Source organism: Cyprinus carpio, chromosome A8, assembly GCF_018340385.1.
Source record: "Cyprinus carpio isolate SPL01 chromosome A8, ASM1834038v1, whole genome shotgun sequence".
NCBI lineage: Eukaryota > Metazoa > Chordata > Actinopteri > Cypriniformes > Cyprinidae > Cyprinus > Cyprinus carpio.
Window position 1 is genome coordinate 3,543,099 of NC_056579.1, and position 7,070 is coordinate 3,550,168.

Here is a 7,070-nt window from a genome sequence, read left to right on the forward strand (position 1 = left end):
ACAAGGCTTAAACCTAGTTCCAGACTAAAACGCATGTCTGAGCTGTTTTAACTGAAAGAAACTTGCACTGACATGTCTTAAAATAGTCAGTGACATTGATAAGTCTCAAGATGCACACCAGTAATGTTTTTTCTAAGACATGTTTATAAATTCTACTTAATGTCCCGATTGAACTATGATTTAATACTTGCTTAATCCCAGCCCTGTCTGTGAAAGCATGCCTAAGGGATTATTTTTGTCTGAACTGTTTGTCAAGATTTTTCGCCCAAGAAAACAGTCTGATATAAATTCTTCTGCATATCGGAAGGGTATTTTTTTCATACAAGTCCGTCTTGTATTTGTCACCGGCCTGATACACCAAGGTTGCACATTTCCTGGATCTGAATAACACAGTGTTCTCACGGGACTGAGATATGCTTCATTCAGGCCTGCGTGAGAGCCGCTCCAAACATAGTGCACATGAGAAAGCCATCGCCCACAGAAACATGGCAACATGACAATGTCCTCGCTCAAAGGATCGTGTGTTTAGAACCCAGCGCATAATTTACCTCAATACTGATGATCAAGGACTCTGTGAAAATAGTGTGTTTTATGTATACAAAATATGTGTTTATAGAAATCAATCTCAAAACATCTACACTCCATACCTCCTTGCACATTAATGCGGAAATGTTTCCTGAAATTATTGTGGAACACATATGGTGGTTACTATACAGCTGAACAGTATCAGAAATAAGCAAAGATTTCTTGTGGAAACATGGAAATGTGCATCACTTTCACTGCAGATGTGTGCTCTATAGAAATGTTGAACAATTATCAACATAAAATGCATCGGCCTCAGAATTTATATATATATATATATATATATATATATATATATATATATATATATATATATATACAGTACAGGTCAAAAGTTTGGAAACATTACTATTTTTAATGTTTTTGAAAGAAGTTTCTTCTGCTCATTATGCCTGCATTTATTTGATCAAAAATACAGAAAAAAAAATTTAATATTGTGATATATTATTACAATTTAAAATAATTGTTTTTAAATTTATTATACTTAAAATTATCATTTATTTCTGTGATGCAAAGCTGAATTTTTAGGATCATTATCACATGATCCTTTAGAAATCATTCTAATATGATGATTCATTATCAAAGTTGGAAACAGTTCTGCTGCTTAATATTTTTTCAGAACATGTGATACTTTTTTAGGATACTTTGATAAATTAATAAAAAAAAAAAAAAAAAAAGTGTTGTTTTTAAAATATAAATATTTTGTAATAACAATATACACTACTGGTCAGTAATTTGGGATCAGTGATTTTTTTTCTTTTTTTTTTTAAATAAAATCAATACTTTTATTCAGCAAGGATGTGTTTAAATTGATAAAAAGTGATAGTAAAGAAAATATATTATTAGAATATATATTATTAGAATTTTTTATTTTATTTTAAATAAATGCAGTTCTTTTTAACCTTTTATTCATCAAATATATTAGACAGCAGAGCTGTTTCCAACACTCATAATAAATCAGAATATTAGAATGATTTCTAAATGATCATGTGATAGACTGGATGTTACATGTGACACTGAAGGCTGGAGTAATGATGCTGAAAATTCAGCTTTGCATCACAGCAATAAATTATTTTTTTAAAGTATATTCAAATAGAAAACCTATTATTTTAAGTTGTAATAATTTTCCCAATATTACTGTTTTTTCTGTATTTTTGATCAAATAAATGCAGGCTTGATGAGCAGAAGAAACTTCTTTAAAAAACATTAAAAATAGTAATGTTTCCAAACTTTTGGTCTGTACTGTATATAAAGCGGAATACTTTAACTGAAATAAAATATTTTACAAAAATATATTAAATACATGTACATAAAATTCTATATAAATATAAAATTATTTTATTTCTGATATAGTTCCAAGGCAACATTTCTCATCTCCATTTAGTTTAACATTATAACTAAAACTTTTCGTAAAATAAAAAACTTTTCTTTCATGTTTTCATTTTAACAGTAAAACTCTGTTGTCCAACACTTTGTTTGCTTTTATTAATATTTCATGTCTTCATTTGATTATCAGTAAAACACAAAATTTCTGGGGAAAAAAATTTGTGAAATTGTATAGGTTTTATGATTTCAATTAATTAGACATACTTTTTGATTGCCAAGATTACTTTTATTACCATTAAAATTGAGTCCAGAAAAATTCTAACAGACTTTATAAAGGCCTAAATAAAAACTACAATTAATAAAAACAAAATGACTAAAAAATATATAAAAGTAAGAACTAATTCAAAATAATAATATAAACTATAATAGTATCTCAGTGATACTAAAACATCACTGCCCCATACAGAATGTTATTAATTATTTACTGCTATAATAATAATTATTAGTATTTATTTGTTTATAAATGATAAGTGTATAACACTGTATTATATTGATTTTTTTTAGTTATTTATTTATACTTTTTGTTTTTTGTGTTGATACTAAAATTTGTGAAATTGTATGTGTTTATTAAAGGTAAAAAAAAAAAAGGCTCTTTAAAATCAGTTCTGGGGACAAATACGGCCCCGTATTTGAAGTTCATTTCTAACTCTGCTGTACACCACACCTCCACGGCTAAAAAAATAATTATATATACAGAAGATCAGACAATAGCCAGTCATGTAATGATCTATAACGGGCTCTTGCCGCAAGACAGCGGAGGAGAACTGAAAAACCTGTCAGGGTCATTAGTGTTGTAGTCCTGGTGCTGCGGGGGAAGACAGCGCCTGCTCAACATCATCCCACAGGAACTTTAAATGGGAGCTTGTGTATATTTGCATCACTTTTCAGATGCCCTCTCATGTGGGAGGCTGAAATCGCCTCATGCCCCTTCGATCTCCCTTTGTAAAAGTACCTTCAAATGAGCACACATGAACAGAAAGCACTAAAAGTACTCATTACCATGTTTTCTTTAAGACATGGTAACTTGTCTAACATGGTAATAGCATGTTTTTGGGCATGCAATATGAGAAAATCATGCCTTTTTGAATATATATTCTTTTTTTATAATATAATATAACATATAATATGTTTTTAGAGATTTATAATGATAGTACCATGCTATTTTTGAAGTAGCCATGGTTTTTGAATATGGCAATGATTTAGTACTATGATACTGCACAACCTTGACTTTCGATCCACTCATATTTAGAATTTTTTTTTTTTTTTTATCTTTATTTCTTCAAATAGCTACATTATAATGAGCCATAGGTCCAGATGTGAAGGTCTTTTTCTTTGACCTACAACACCTCCTACTGTTCTAATGTGAGTATAACACAGAGTTTGAACACTTTGGCTGTTCAAAACAGCATACTGCTTCATTTCTGCAGTATGTATACTAGGCTAAAGGAAATATCCAAAATGCGCTACAGTACAAAACATTTTCAATGCACTGCATTGACAGCATTGTCAGTATGATGTAGCCTGGCAGGATGAACAATTATATAAAATGGATAATTTTTTTTTTTTAATAAAATAAATAAAAACTCCACGTATTACCTCCTCTTCTGCTGCAGCTGCGATCAATGAGAGCTTGAATGTTTTCAATGGAGTGGGCGGAGACTTGAGTAATCAACCAATCAGACGATTAGGTGGCTCACTATGTATTCGTATTTATTTATTTATAAATATAGCTAAATATTTATTTTAAGTGATTTCTAAAGACAAAACACAGAAGACAAAACACTTTACACAGATAGCTAGTATAAAACTCCTAACCCTCTAAATCTAATTACTTTCACATCACACCGTACACATGCATGCAGGAATTAATACAAGCACTTTAAAGAAAAACATATAATTTGCTGTTTATTTACTCACCCTCTGGCCATCCAGCGTGTAGGTGATTCAAAATAAAAGTCGAGGGTTACCATCACTTTGAAAGGAAAAATAAAGCAGTTACAAAAACACAAAAATGACAATATATGATGCCCCAGAAAATATATTTAGATCTTATGAAGTGAAGCGATCGGTCTGTGTAAGAAACTGAACATTATTTACAACAGTACTACCTGTGGTCTAGAGTCAGGTAAATGACACGTGCTCGCTCACGCGCGCTCTCATATGACGTATGCGCCTATGTGAATTTTTTTTTTTTCACTTGAAAGAAAATACAAAATACCAAATAAACAACAGTAAGAAAACTCTTAATACAATTCCAAGAAGTACAAATAACAGCATAACAAAGGTAAACATATAAACAAAATAAACATTCAAGATTCAAGATTTTTATTTGTCACATACACAATTATATAGAGCATATATAACCAGCAGTGAAATGTGAGATTTTTTTTTTTTTTCAAGATAAACATAATCAGAACTTTAAGAAAGAAAAATAAATAAAATAAATAAATAAATAAATACTATACAAGGACCTTACTCATAAAAAAAATACATTTAAAAGATTACATAGTGTAAGGTTTTTTTATTTTTATTTTTTTATGACGCATGAGTTTTAAGGATTTGAAGATGGCCATTAAATCTTTCTGGAAAAGTAGGGTTGATTTATGAATGAAGTAACTGGTCAAAATCACAATATTATTAACCAAATATTCACCATCACAATTCCAAGAAAAAGACAATATTTAACATATAAAATCAAAGTCAGGTATTACATACTTAAAACTTAAGCAAGCATAGAGGCCATCCCAGAATATTTGAGATAATTTGCATAAATAAAACAGATGTTCCAATGACTCTGTGTAGGTCTGTAATGAGGTGCACTCATTGCAAGCCAAATTAAATCTGTGTTTCAGGAACTCATTACACGGATAATTATCGTTAATAATTTTATACTCATTTACTTTTGGTAGAAGTGGAGAAGAGAGAAATCTTGTTCTAACTCGAACCACTTTATCTTCAGGAGAATCCAAAACAAGGGGTCCCTTCTTTACTTTAGAAGGGAAGATCAGTGTGTTTACTAATGTTCATAAAACCTTATTCTTACAGCTCTGCTCCCTTAAATTAAGACCGGAGGTGATACAATTACCTAATCTTGGTATCACAGGTGAATAAACACAATGCACCTTTAATAAACTGAACAAAAACCAGCAGGAACAGCTTTCACCAAAGACACATATAATTCCTGAGTACAAGTAATACTGTATTTTTCACCTAAATAATAATCAACTAAGGAAATTTCCATCCCCATTCATAATGTGCACAATGTCCATCCAGCCCTGAAAAAACTTTTATAAGGATACACTATTATTACACAAAGAACAACTATGTGGGGAAAAGTTGTGTTTGTATGTTAATTTCCAATATAATAAAACCTGACTATGAAAAAGATGATAAATTACACTTTAATTAAATATTTTAGATTTTAGAAAAGAATCTAAACCAGACAGAATGTTTATTCCTTGGAGCCACCTCAACTTGAGGGTACCATTCATAACATCAAAATCAATTACGTTGTAATCAGATCAACCCTCCCTCACTAACTGACTTCTCCACATCTGACTTTTTAAATATATAATGGTGCTTGTTTTTCCCAAATAAATTTATACTGAATATAATTAATTTCAAAGTCTTTTGTCCACCTATCAGATACTCAAAGAAAATGCTGGTTAAACCAACCTGGAAAGTGCTTCGGATTTCTTTATAAGAATTCTGCCAAATATAGAGATATCTCTCTGTAACCACATATTTAAAATATTTGTACTTTTTTTTTCATATTATCAACCAAATTATTTTTAATATCTTATTTTAGAGTCTTTAGTACTAACAATTACTAATATTTTACCTAATTTATATAATGGAATATTAAACAATTGAGATTCTGTGTGATTATGAAGTGCCATCAGCTCACACTTTTTTAAATTCAATTGCAGACTAGAAGCTTTTAAGACATAAATTGCAAAACGTTGAGCTATTAAAATAAATAGGTATGGACTTGTCAGATCCCCTTGACTGCAGCCATTGTGTGTGTGTGTGTGTGTGTGTGTGTGTGTGTGTGTGTGTGTGTGTGTGTGTGTGAAAGGTGCCTTGGGTTTAGTACTAGCAGTGTGTTTATACTTGCATTGTTAATTATTGTCTTATCTTATACTTTTTTTAAAATACATTTAGTACTACTGTTTTTTTTTATTGTAAAAAAAGGGAAGAATCAAAATTATTTTTAATAAAACAAAAAAACAAAATTGTTAATTATTGTCTTATCTTATACTTTTTTAAAAATACATTTAGTTCTACTGTTTTTTTTATTGTAAAAAAAGGGAAGAATCAAAATTATTTTTAATAAAACAAAAAAACAAACAAAAAAAATGTGTTACTTTAAGTTTGTGAAGCATCAGAGGAAAATATTTATAAGATGAACTGTGTGGTTTCTTTGGTAGGACACCTGTGCAAAAATGAGAAGAACTGACTAGGCCTACATAAAGTAACTAAAATCACCAAATCACCAGCTGATTCAAAGACATTAAGCAAAAGTGAAGAAAAGTCAAGATCCCACTGGATCTAATTCAATGGCATTCAGACAAGTGTGACTTAAAGGGATAGTTCACCCAAAAATGAAAATTCTGTCATCATTTACTCACCCTCAAGTTGTTCCAAACCTGTTTGAGTTTCTTTCTTCTTTTGAACATAAAAGAAGATATTTTGAAGAATGTAGGTAACCAAACAGTTGCTAGTCCCCATTGACCTCCACAGCATCTTGTCCACCTCATAATGGAAAAGTTTACATTTCCGGTCTCTGGTGTTTACAGCTTAACCCTGTGCACATTTTATATTAAGTTATTTAAAAAAAAAAATCTGTTTAATCAATTAATTCAACCTTTTTACTCCATTTTAACATGGATTTCTATGGAGACCGGAGAAGTCATCATTACGGCACTCATCGGAAAAAAGGTGGATACTACACGCATACATATGAGTCAGTGGGGACCATAAATGACAGAATTTTAATTTCTGGGCAAACTATACCTTAAGTGTCTAAATACAGATGGGATCAATATATATATATCACAACACCATTGGTTTACCACATGACATCATCAGTGAAGAAGGGC